The following is a 12,733-nucleotide window of genomic DNA, read 5'->3' on the forward strand; positions in this document are numbered from 1 at the left end:
CCAAGAAGGTTGATGGTACCTGGGCTGCGTGAGTAGGAGTGTGGCCAGCAGGTCGAGGGAGGTGAATCCTCCCCCTCTGCTCTGCACTCGTGAGGCCCCATCTGAGTGGTGTGTCCAGTTCTGGGCACCCCAGTTTAAGAAGGACAAGGAATTACTGGGGAGAGCCCAGCGGTGGCTACCAAGATGCTGAGGGGTCTAGAGCATTTTTCTTCTGAGGAAAGGCTGAGAGAGCTGGGGCTGTTGAGCTGGAGAAGAGAAGCTGAGAGGGATCTGATCAATGGGATCAATATCTCAGGGTGGCTGTCAGAGGATGGACCAGACTCTGTTCAGTGGTGCCCAGCACCAGGGTGAGGGACAACGGGTACAGACTGAAACACAGGAGGCTCCATCTGAACATGAGCAGAAACTTGTTTGCTGGGAGGTGCCAGAGCCTGGCCCAGGCTGCCCAGAGCGGGTGTGGAGTCTCCTTCTCTGAGACATTGAAACCCGCCTGGACCCACCTGTGTGATCTGCTCTGTGACCCTGCGTGAGCAGGGGGCTTGGACTGGGGGATCTGCAGAGGTCTCTTCAGCCCTCACCAGTCTGGGATTCTGTGAAATCCTGTACGGCCTCTTTTGCCCTAACACAGAGCTAGCTCACCCTCCATCTTCCAGTTGAGTGTTTCTTCTGCCTTCTTCAGCTTCAAGTTAATATCCCACAGCTGCTCCTGTATGAGAGGGTATTCGACCTCCAGGACTGTCTTCAGGACCTTGTTGTATCTGTTCACCATCAGCTCCAAGTTGGCCGCCAGCTGCCGGTATGACTCCTTGGAGGAATAGATTTCTGCTGCCGTGGGTGGGATGGCTCCCAGCCGGCTGCCAGACAGGTAGCTCAGCTCCCTCAGCACCGACACCAGCTGCAGAAACAAGGCAGAGAGCTGAATGTGAGACAATCCTCCCCATTCACCTGGTAGACACCCTCCCATCAATTCTGGGGATCTTAGGGGGTTCCTGCTGTTTTATTCACAAAGCAGTACGCTCTGAGAAGGGCCTGGACACCTCCTAGTCCAGACCATCTCCCTCCCATTGATCTTTGCCTCTGATTTGCTTCCCAATCAAAGACATATAGCTCTGTTAACTACCCAGCCAGCAAACCCTGTGCAGCCTCTAAAAGCCATGATGATCTCTGGTCTTCTCAGCTATCCTCATCAATACAGTCTTTCAGCAATACTGTGCCTGCAGGAGGAGGCACAACCAAAAGCATCTCTGAGTTGTGATGGAACGGGATTGAGTGGGTTATTAAACTATAAACCCAAGTAGAAGTGAGTCCCTGCAACAAACGGAGCAGCAAGGTCTTCCAACGCAATATATCACTTCTAAGACAAAAAAAAAAAATCTTTGCTCAGTTTAGTGGCTTGTGAGAGGGAAAATGCTCCTGAAACGGCACATTTTGGCTGGGTGACAGAAATTCAGTATATTGTATGGGCAATGGCAGGGGTGAGGAGTATCTACAATACTAAAGTGACTATGTCCACAATGACAAGAAGAGGAAAGAAAGACGGAGCGCAGAAGGGTGAAGGGAGCAGTTTGAGGAGGTGGATGGAAGAGGATGGGATGGGAGGAAGGGAAAAGCAGGGGATTGAGGGAGCAGGAGGCCAAGTGAGATAGAACCAAACTCCCCTCCCTTTTATGCACTGGAATGTCTGAGACATCCCCACCATGGTGTCAAGGATGTCTTACCCTCTTTCCCTCTCCTCCATGGAAGGTGAGCTCTGGAAGATTCTTTAATGTTGAAGGGTTGCAAATACATCCTCCCTTTAGGCAAAATGAGGTGCTCCTATCTGCTCTGAAGGGCATGAAGGGGCTGCTAAGCAGGCACCTGAGGACATGAGGCAGTCCTCAGTACGGAAAGCTGAGAGCAGCGCAGAAGCACTCAGAGACTGGAGCTGAGAACATGCTCAGCACGTCACAGGCTCCAAACCCTGGCACCAGGGTGAAGGGTGGAAAACATCCCCTGGGGCCATTTGCTTCCCACCTTAGCAAGGAGATTCCAAGGAGCTGGACAAATCCTTTGTCTGAGAGCCAAGCTGGAATGAGCTCTGGAACCTCAACACTTTTCTCTAACAGCAGCAAGTCCCAGGGAAAGGGGGAAGTGTTTGATGTTTTCCCAGGCCCCTGAGATTCAGCACCTCCGCAGCAAATGGCATTTCACATTTGAGAGGCCCCAGCTCTCATCAGGCCCCAGCACCTTTGAATCCACCTCTGCACTCTGCTGGCTTGGACCCTGCCTCTGCTTTGGGCAGGGGGATGGTCAGGCCTCCCTGTGCTGGAGAGGGCAGCCCTAGGGAACAGAGACCTACTGGAAGCCTCCTGCACCACAATTAAGGAAATCCAACAGCCACAACACTGAAGTAACAAAACAAACCTTTCCTGGGATTTTTATACCCTTTCAGGAAGCTCAGATTTCAGGTAAACATAACACGAACCCACGTCTGTGGGATGATGCTCCTACGCTCCCCACACCAGCGTCAAACCAACCTGCTCTGGAGATGTTGACACCAGTTAACATCTGGCTACTCACAGACTTTCTGGCTTTAATTACAATCTGCGCTGCTTAAACTGTAATCCTGATATTTTACCAGGAGACAGAGCCCACAAAGGGGATGGTTAATTCATGTCACCCATAACAGATGCTCCAGGGACCTCAGCAGAACAGATCTAGTAGCGATCCCACCAGACTTGCCATGCACGGTGGGGCACAGCTTGGAGACGTGCCCTCCAGCAGACAGGAAAGCTAGTTCTTACCTGGGGATCAAAAGTAACTGTGATCAGTTTGGTTTCTGGATCTCGCCGGATAAGCGGTTGAGTAAGGTTGTACTGTGATTTTCCAGAGACTGTCTGGGACCAGTCTGCATAGAGCTTCTCCTGATACCTGCCGAAAAACAAACAAACCAATTAAAACATCCACCACGTAGCTGCCAAGCCCGCACACCAAGACATAGAACCAAATAAAAGCCAAGTCCACTTCTGAGGGCTGAAGAACATCAAGGAATATTTAAAACCCACCCACACCACCTCCATAAAGATCTTGGCTTCAAAGACAAACACCTGAAAACCAGTGACAGCATCAAGTCAGGAAAACAAAGATCCCCCAAGTACCATTCTTAGCAGAGGATTCAAATTTGGGGACAAACATTCAAAAGCTCAGAGCAATCAGTTCAGTTTTAGCATCAAACATTAAGATATTAAGTGAGGTGCAACGAATCCCACTCCCACTTGTGGAATACACACATTACAGCCACGGTAAGTACACTGTGAATGGGCACAAGTGGATTGAGACTTCTGGTCAGCTCAGGTTTTCTACCACAGCATCTCCCACATCCAAAAGAATCTCGTTCCAACATTTCTGCTGGGCTGCACAGCCCCTGTCCCTCCCATGCAAACTTCTCATTTCAAGATATCACAGAAAGACTGTGGTGTGTAGCAAAGGATTCCTCCTCCTCTCTCATCACAAAATTCCTTCTGGCTTAGAAAGAGACATTCTCAGGCCCTGGGCTTGCAAATGTGCTGAAAGGTGGTTTAGAGAAGGAGAAGGAAATGGCCTCAAGTTGCACCAGGGGAGGTTCAGACTGGATATTAGGAAACATTTCTTCCCCAAAGGGCTGTCGGGCATTGGAACAGGCTGCGAGGGCAGTGGTGGAGTCATCATCCCTGGAGGGGTGGACAGACGTGGAGACGAGGTTCTCAGGGACACGGGGCAGTGCCAGGGTTGTGTTAATGGATGGACATGAGGGTCTCTTCCAACCAAAACAATTCTATGATTCTATAAGGTTTGGCTTTTTTCCATATAGTTACAGTCATGCCTGAGCCACCACTTACCTGTCGAGCAGCTGGATCATTTCTTCATACTTCTCTATCACCCTTCTTCCTTCAGCAGAGTCCAAGCAGCTGGTGGCACAACAGACAAGCTCAGCGTTACATTTAGCCCTGTGAGGCTGCAGTCTCTATTTACCCCTTCCCAAAACCACCCACCACCTTGCAGGCAGAGCCCGGCTGGGGATCTTACATTCCAACCCCACCATATCGCCCAAAACCATTTCACTGCACAAAAGCTCTCCAAGCCCCAGTGCGCCCTTTTGCGGGTGTTTGCATGGCAACTGGCAAATGAGAACCACGTCCTGGGGGAAGAACAAGGGCCCAGAGCTGCTGGAGGAACACTGGTCTCCGTAACATACTCAATGCTCCGGTGTTTGCACAGAGCAGGGCAACCTCTGCTCACCAGCCACCACTTTCTGAGGTCAAAGAGGCACAGAAAGAAGCAGAGTGTGGCTCCCGGCAGACGAAGCTCTTGGCGGTGCCCAATTCATGCCCCTCAAACCGAAGAGCAAAGGTGTCCCAGAGTGCGGGAGGCAGAGCCCTGGCCACGCTGCCAGGGCTGTACAGCCCAGGGAACAGCAGGCCAGAGGAATTCTTAGCATGCTGTCTTTTCCCCACTGTTTCATCTACAATATCCAAGTTTTCCTCAAGATGGTTGTTGATTTTGGAGGACATATTGACAAAACTTGAATTAACTTAACCAAAAGCTGGAAAAAAGGAGCGCCTGAGCAGTCACCGCTGGGCAAGTGCTGAGAAACCTGCTGCAAGTAAACAAGTCCTCTGAGCAAATCCAAGTAAATCCCAGCAAAACCACTTTTGTTTCTCCTTTTTAATCCTTTTTCCCTTTCAACAGCATCATGTCACCACCGTTGCAGAGCATGTTATTAACTACTCTAAACAGAGGACAGAAAATCAGTGTGAAATGCAGATCTGGGTCCTTCATGGTGGACAAAAATTTGCCATTTAGGTTCAAATCAGACATGATAACTTGGGCTCTGTGCTGGGAACAGCCCAAGAGTTTGTTTCATTGCACCAATGTCTTTGCTGCTGCAGAATAACTGTGCACTTAAAGACACTTAATGGCAAGATACAGCGAGAGAAGGTTACAAACATGGTACAGTGACGGTCAAGTTATTTTGGTCAAGTACATTAAAAAAGTGGATCCATTTACACAGAATCCTGACCAGCACACGTGAAGCCATTCCTGTGAGCTACCAGGTGCAGTCCCTAGAACATCCGCAGTTGTCATAAGTCCAACACCGCCTTGCTTACAGAGCTCTTAAATGTTGTCTCATGTGGTGCCAGCTGTGAGTATGAGGCCATACTTCCCTGACACCATCCGTTATAACAAGCATTTGGGTGATAAATATACCAGCATTGGTTTCTTTCCTTGATCTTGGGAGATGGCTCCTTTGTTTAACACTGAGGAAGTTTTCTTCTGCCCAACAAAATGCTCGTCTGCTCCCCAACATGCAAACCCAGCTCCATCGACCCATCTCAGCTGAGTCCAGCCCAGCACTTCTCTGCTATTCACAGTTTGGATGATGCCAGAACCAGGACTTGCAGCTGAGGAGGTCCTGGAGAACATGCTGAGTGGGATTGCAGCAGGAAAGGTTCTGATACCTCTTTCAATTGCAACCCGGGAACTATGTCTGAAAGCTGAATAGCCCACTGTGCCTCTTAATCGCTTCAAAACAAATCCAGTGAATGAGTTTCTTAAAAAAAATAATGATCACAAGGAAGCTGAAAAGCACCAGTGCAACCACTTCACACCTCTTTGACTAAGAATTATTTCAGCTATAACCATGGGATAATGTTCACCACAGAAAGAAAATCAGATTGATTACAGAGAAGATAGCAAGGTGGTCATAAAGCAACTCAGCTGGAACAGACACGCACAGATGTGGGATGTGCCTGAAGTGATCAAACGGCACCTGGATTCGCGCTCGCAGCTCCTGCGCCCAGCGCAGCGCTCCAGCCACCGGCGGCATGTTCTTGTGCACAGGGGGGATCCTGGGGAGGGCACATTGGAACAGCATTTGACTGAACACTGCACTTGTAACCCCAAAGATGCAACAACAGAACCTCATTTGCAGAAAACTGCTCTGATTTCCCAGCTTCCCTCCTTAAATCCAACATCTGCCACACTGATGTAGGTCTGTGACCAAGGCGAGTGCCTCTGGATCTTGAATAAGGAGCTGAGATCGAACGAGAAGCCCAGACTATGTCCAAACCTGAGCTGATGTGAGGTGTCCCTTGCCTGGGACACATTCCCCGCCCCTCACAAACACTGACATAGGGATTTCTGACCAGGAGTTACTTCTGTCCGTCTTATCTAACAGCCACAGAACAATAACCACAAATTCACAGCAAATGATTCTCTCCATGATTCTCTCCAGTCCAGGACTTGTCTCGTTCCAGTATGATCTTTCTGAGGCAAGTAAATAGGTTATTGTTCAAAATGACACACTTGAATCCTCATAATCTGATAGAAATCCACCCATTCCCCCCTGTGCCAACAGTCACGGGGAATAATAAACTTGGAAAAGGCTGATTAAACCCTTGGTTACAAAGTCCCACTCGCATGCTTTGCATTTTAAGCATTGTAAGGGAAACAAAATAAATTCATTCTGAGGAGCACATGAGTGGGTTTGCAGGTCCCATGGGGTGTTGGAGGCAGCACACAAATGTGGAGAGAAACCTCCTGTCACAGCCTCGCTGGGAGAAAAGCTCAGCATGTGTCTCCATTCCCAGTCACATATCATGCATACACATTTGAAAAAGGGTATTTTTACTCCTAACCAATTATTTGCTTTAATACTAAGAACAGAGCTTTCCCAGGCATTTCCATTGCCACTAGGAGCTACAGAGGCTGAAAACATCTGCAATTTGTAAAGTTTTGGGTTCCTTAGAAAAATAAATCATTTCCCCCCCAAATTAATCTCAATCAAACTCCCTGTAAAACCCATGTTACTCAGCACGTTCTACCTACCGAGCTTCAGCTCTGCCTGGATGTGCCGGGAGTAGATCAGCCTGGCGTGGTCCAGGGCCCTGCTGAACATGCTGATGAGGACGGAGTATTTGCCAGCAGCACCTGCAGCGACTACCGGTCGCTCCAAAAGGCTCCCGAACATGTCCAGCAGCTGTTGGGGTGAACACGCAGGAAAAGAAGAGGGGAAAAATTTACAACCCCGACTCCTGCAGAGAGATCAGCTGGGACCTTCCTCCCCAGCCCAGAGGCTTCAATACTGTCCGCACCGATGGGCACTTTGGAAAAAGGAAATTTGCTCCCTTTGTTACGGGGCCTCTCCGACTTTCTCTGGGGTTGGACCACATTCCAACTGTTGTTCTTCAAATGCTTCAAGATTTTCTATTTTTTTCAAAAAACTTACAAAGATAAACACTGTCACTTGCTAAAGGCTTTTCTACAAATGCTTATATTGATTTTTAAAAAAAAATACCATTTATTATTTCTGCAAGATAGATTAATTGATAAATAAACCAGCTTTGTTTCTAGAAAACCTGTTTCCAAAACTGAAACAGATCCATGTATTAATAATATTAACAAATTGATACTAACAATATCAATTCTCACCAGGAAATCCTAGAAAAAGCATGATTTCCCCCAACTTGCAGAGAGAGACACAAATATATCTCCTGGCATCCAAAAGCTTTGTGAGGGACCCACCAGCCTGAGCATCCCAAACCAAGAGCAGCCCAAAAGCTACAAGTCCCACTGTCCCACCAGCAAACACCAGCCCCATGTGCCTGTGGCTCCAGCACTGCCTGGTCTCCTCAGCGTGATTCTCACCGAGCCGGGTGCCCTGATTTCCCTTTTAGGGAAGAGCAAGGGAGCGATAAACAAACCTTGAAGGCGTGGTCCAAGTTGGAGGCGTCATCAAAAGCCTGGATGAAAATGGTGCCCAGCCGACGGTCCATGTCTTCTACTTTCTGCTGGAAACCAAAGGCATCCTGCTCAAAGTCCTGCACAAAGGCAAAACACAAGCTGTGAGGCTGCAAGATGGCACTAGGAAGGTACCTGTAACTCCTCGATCCAGAGATGCCCTCTCTTATTCACCGTGAACTAAGCCACGCCTCTGGCCAATCTTCAGCCATCGCAACGTGGCAAAGTCCTCACGAAGCTTGAGAACATTTCTGTGCTGTCCCATGGCTGAGATGTTGGCCCTTTCTCTGGGAGGGACCCTTTGGTCCTGAGGGCTTTCCACAGCCCACATGGCACTATCTTCAGCCTACAGGCAAGATGGACTATTTCCACACCCTCTCCCCCACCACTTGGCCTGAAGACCACACCATCATCCAGAAAACCCACGGATGCACCTGCTGAGTCCCAAATCCAACCTACTTTCAAGTCAAAACAAGCCTGTGGTTCCATGGTGAGCTGGTTGTGAGGGAGGCAGTTTCAAAACACTCGCACAGGTTGCCCAGAGAGGCTGTGGAGTCTCCACACTTGGACATAGGTAATCTTGGAGATATTTCACCTGACCAGTCACAGTCCTGCTCTAGCTGAGCCTGCTTTGAGCAGGGAAGGTGGACTGGGTGATCTCCAGAGGTCCTTTTCAAACTCAACAGTACTGGGTTTCTGTAATTTCCATCATCTTCTTGCACTGCTTTTCTTGCTTCAATTGTAATAAATCCTTTGAACTTCAAGAGTAACATCTATATTTGTTTTCCTACACGTAAAAGAGTCCAAATCAAAGACTGAACTTGACAGTCCGTGACAGTCCTTCTGTTCTAGCTTGGACAAAACCACTAAAAATGAGGTCATGTGTCTCTTTTCCAAAGGACAAAGTGCAAGGAAATAGCTTTTACTATTGCTACTGCTGAGCTCCAGCAGATCCAGATGCCATGTTTTAGCTAAAAAAAACGGCTCCAGCAGTGGCAGAGGGTGCAAAACTAGAGCACTGAAAGAACAAACATGACTCAGAGTCACACAAATGGCCATGGGGTCACCAAACCCAAGCCACCTCCTGCAGAGCCACTGTCACCTCTCCTCTGTGCCTGCCCTGCTGAAGGAGGGGTGCTATGGAGCAAGCAGCTTTCCAGCAAGAAACACTGGGGACGTGCCACCCCCTGCAGAGATGTACTGGGAGCTGCAGGAAGCAAAGCACGAGCCACCCATCCCCACACCAGGCAGGTCCCAGAGGGCTGGGAATATTCCTTTAATTAAAGCACTACTGATAATAAAATAGAGCATCCTTGAATTCTGAGAGCCCCAGATGCCATGTGTTCATCTAGGCAGGAGCGAACACATCCCAGAGATGATCTGAGTTGGCCCTCATCAGGCAAACTACCTTGTTTTTCCAAAACTAAGACAGCGTCTTATATTAATTTTTGCTGCAAAAGATGCTTACTTTTTTACATGTATAGCTGCCTGGACCCTATTTAAATTGACTTTTTTATGAACTGTAACTAGGGCTAATTTTTTGAATAGGGTTCATATTTCAAGCATCCTGAAAAATCATGCTATAGCTTGTTTTTGGGGTAGGTCTTATTTTTGGGGAAACATGGTAAATACCAAGAGCAGGAAAGCAAAGAGATGTGGGTGTTGGTATAGCTCTTATACCTCAGCAAGCACCATGTACAGCAAAAGCTTGTGCATAACTCATGGAAATCCCAGTTTCCCAGCTGCACTGATCTAAGGTGCTGATCTAGCAAGATATGTTAGATATAGACGTGCAAGAAGTCCCAAATCTCTGCAGGAAAGGCCAGCGGCTCCCTGTTCCCTCCAGTACCAGATCAGATCATAACGAAAGGAGGAAAGAGCTGGGAAGAAGATAGCAGGAAACTGCTGCTTTGGAAACATGCACATGTTCCTGATGTTCCCGCAAACTGGTCCCACCTACCGTGTTGGTCAGGTCAAGACAGTCATAGGTTCGCTCTGAAAACACCTTGTATGCCTCCTGGAATTCCTCATACATGTCCAGGACCTGCTGGCCCAGGGTCTTCCCTTTAATCCCACTGAATTCAATTTTCTCCAGCTTCATCAAGTCCAAGGAAGTTGCCAGGAGATCCTTCAAAGTCAACGGAGGGAGACACAGGTCATGATGTTGACAAAAGAAGATGACAACAGTTGTCACGACAGAGTTGCACTTGCTGAGGGACCTTCCCAAGCACAGCGCTGGTGCTCAGGCTGGGTGGCAGGGATGGGAAGGGGGGAGCCTGATCTGCCTGTCCTGAGCGTCAGTGGCTGCTCATAACACGTCCCTGCCCAGTGAGACCTGCTGCAGCCACTAGAAATACCATGACAACTGTAAAATCGCTTTTAAGGGTATTTAAAGGACAGATCCAAAGCAGGATATGAGACTCTTATATGTCATCCAGCATAGCTAAGAATCCCAATTTTATAGGTATTAACCAAGGACAGATTTCTAATATTTACAGGTACCCAAACTGTCCAAAGCTCCTGCGCAGTCAAACCTCCACGTGTCCAAGTGGGTGTTGCAGCACCTGCCCCGCTGGCCCTCTCTGCTGAGGTGGCACACGGGTCCTTCCCTTCCCTTCCCATCCTCTGCAGCCTGGCAGTGTCACCTCTTGGGAAAATGTCCCGCTCCCCCAGTGGTGGTGGCAGCACTGGGCAGCTCTGCTGCCATCCCACCTCATCTGTCTCCCTAGGTAGGGCCAAGTAAGGGCTGGTTGAACATCCATTGTCTCAGAGGACCAGGAGAAATGTGCACAGGAATGTACTGGTGGCCACTCTCTGCTTGCACTTGTCCTGGGGCCACCCGAGCAGGGCAGCAGGTTTTACCACAGACACGTAATATGAAACAGTGCAACGAACCGAAGGAAAGGGATCCTTCCCTCTTCACGTGCTCATGGGCTACCCATGCACCAGTGTAACTGCAGCTTTTATGAAAATTCGAAAACAAATGCACATATGCATTCATATTCACTTCGACACACCAGCACATCCGCTTGAACAAATACCTAGTAAGGCAAAAAAATAATGTGGAAATACCAGTTGTCCCTTGCTTTGTCTTGCAAGGTTGCTTGAAATGAAGTGATGAGGGGAAATTGAGACGGAGAGAGATGCAGCAGTTTTCCTCATTAACAGGCTGGTGTGCACTATGCTTTTAATTATTGTTTTACAGCTCACTCCGCAGGCTCTCCCTCTGACTCCAGATACTGCAGCTTCTACTGTCCCTGGAGTGTGGGACAGCCACGGAAGGAGGAAACAGACACTGGTCAAAACGCACAGTGCCCCAGCTCAAAACCTCCCCACTGGCTTTTGTCTGCAGCCCATATCCACAGTGTGCCCATGGCATCCATGGAATCCCAGCAGTCAGTGCCCCAGAGCCTTTACAGGGTCCCAGTAAACCTGTCACCAACACTGTCCTCATGATAACCTGCAGTTATTCCTGTGTCTATTTATATTCCTCTCTACACTGACCAGCATAATTTGGTTTATTTCACATCAAACCCTACTGGAAACCATCATTATGAATACTTTTAAAATAGGCACCAGTCATGACAGTTTTCAACATAGTTAATTAAGGAACACATAAAAGTATATGGCACATTTAAAGCAGTAAAACTGCAAACACCAGCAACCTGTACACTGGCCATCCAACCCTACACACTGAGAACGCAGCAACAATCAACAAAGAAATTCATTTGGGATGTGTGTGGAGAGCAGATGAATGTGTGTGGTTAGCCACGTGAGAGATAACAGGTACATGCAAGGTCTGTACAAGAGGTACATACAGTATCTGTATAAGAGGTATATACAGTGTCTGTATAACAGGTACATATGGTGTCTGTATGTCTGTGGTCTCCAGACACAGCCATGTGGTAAGGAGAGCATAGGGAGCTCCCACATTCACACTCAGACCTGCTCTCTGCAGAACATCTCCTGTGGCTCAAGGAGCCCTTGGCCACACTGGGAGCTCAGGGATGACACCCCAATGTCCCTGCCTCAGGTGACAGATCTGGCAAACAGGGACACCCCTGAGCCACAGCACCCCAGTTTGATGGACTATGAGGATGCGAAGGGACAACCTGGTGAGGAACGTGTCCCTGCTCCTCCCCAGGCCCACGTGGCACAGCCAAGGGGATCCTGCCATCTGGCCTCTCCAAGACAGGCAGGACCCAGCTCTAGGGTGTCATAGAATCATAGAACCATTTCAGTTGGAAGAGACCCTTAAGATCATTGAGTCCAACCATAACCTAAATCTGTCTCTGATGGCACCAGGAGACCTGGGAGATTACATTGCTTTATTTACAGCTGTGCAAACCACACCTCCAGTAATCCTCCTTTTCTTGCCCCAACAGGAGCAAGGAGTCCAACGGGACTCCTGAGAGCAAAAAACACACCTATCAACCTGACCAGCTTACATATGCACTGAGCAGGACATAGTAAAACACAGTCTTAGACTCGCTGTAACAGGAGACCTAACAGCAAAAGAGTGGCCCCATTCCCTGGTATCAGGTGAAGCTATAGAAAGGAAAGATGCCAGCAAGTGATCTCCTGGCTACAGAGTTCTCCTGACGGTCTGCAATGTTTTTCAAGACCAGAGTCTCACCTCCACCATCTCCAGTCTCTTCAGGAAGGTGTCCAGCCTCGCAAACACCATCGTGGAGCTGAAGTCCCACTCCCTCACTTCTTGGCCTGGTTCATAATACATGTGCAGTTTTTCCCTTCTCTCCTCAAATGCCTCTTTGAACATGTTCAGGATACCGAGCACCATTCGCACCTTGCCCAGGCTCTCCTCCATGTCCCCTTTCAGAAGGTCTTCTGGAGACAGGTACACCAGGGCCTGGAAGAGCAAAATCACACCTGAGAGGTCACTTCTGCCATCATGGAAAACAAGGACTTCTTGTGTTGAACACATTTGAACCTGTTTATTAAGTTAAATGTTGCC

General features: G+C 48.6%; 1 pseudogene; it reads right to left on the reverse strand.

Annotated features, from left to right (window-relative positions):
• LOC139826100 (dynein axonemal heavy chain 9-like) overlaps window positions 1–12,733 on the reverse strand; it is a 97,039-nt pseudogene that overhangs the window by 64,023 nt on the left and 20,283 nt on the right.

Source organism: Patagioenas fasciata, chromosome 35, assembly GCF_037038585.1.
Source record: "Patagioenas fasciata isolate bPatFas1 chromosome 35, bPatFas1.hap1, whole genome shotgun sequence".
In the NCBI taxonomy this organism is placed as follows: domain Eukaryota; kingdom Metazoa; phylum Chordata; class Aves; order Columbiformes; family Columbidae; genus Patagioenas; species Patagioenas fasciata.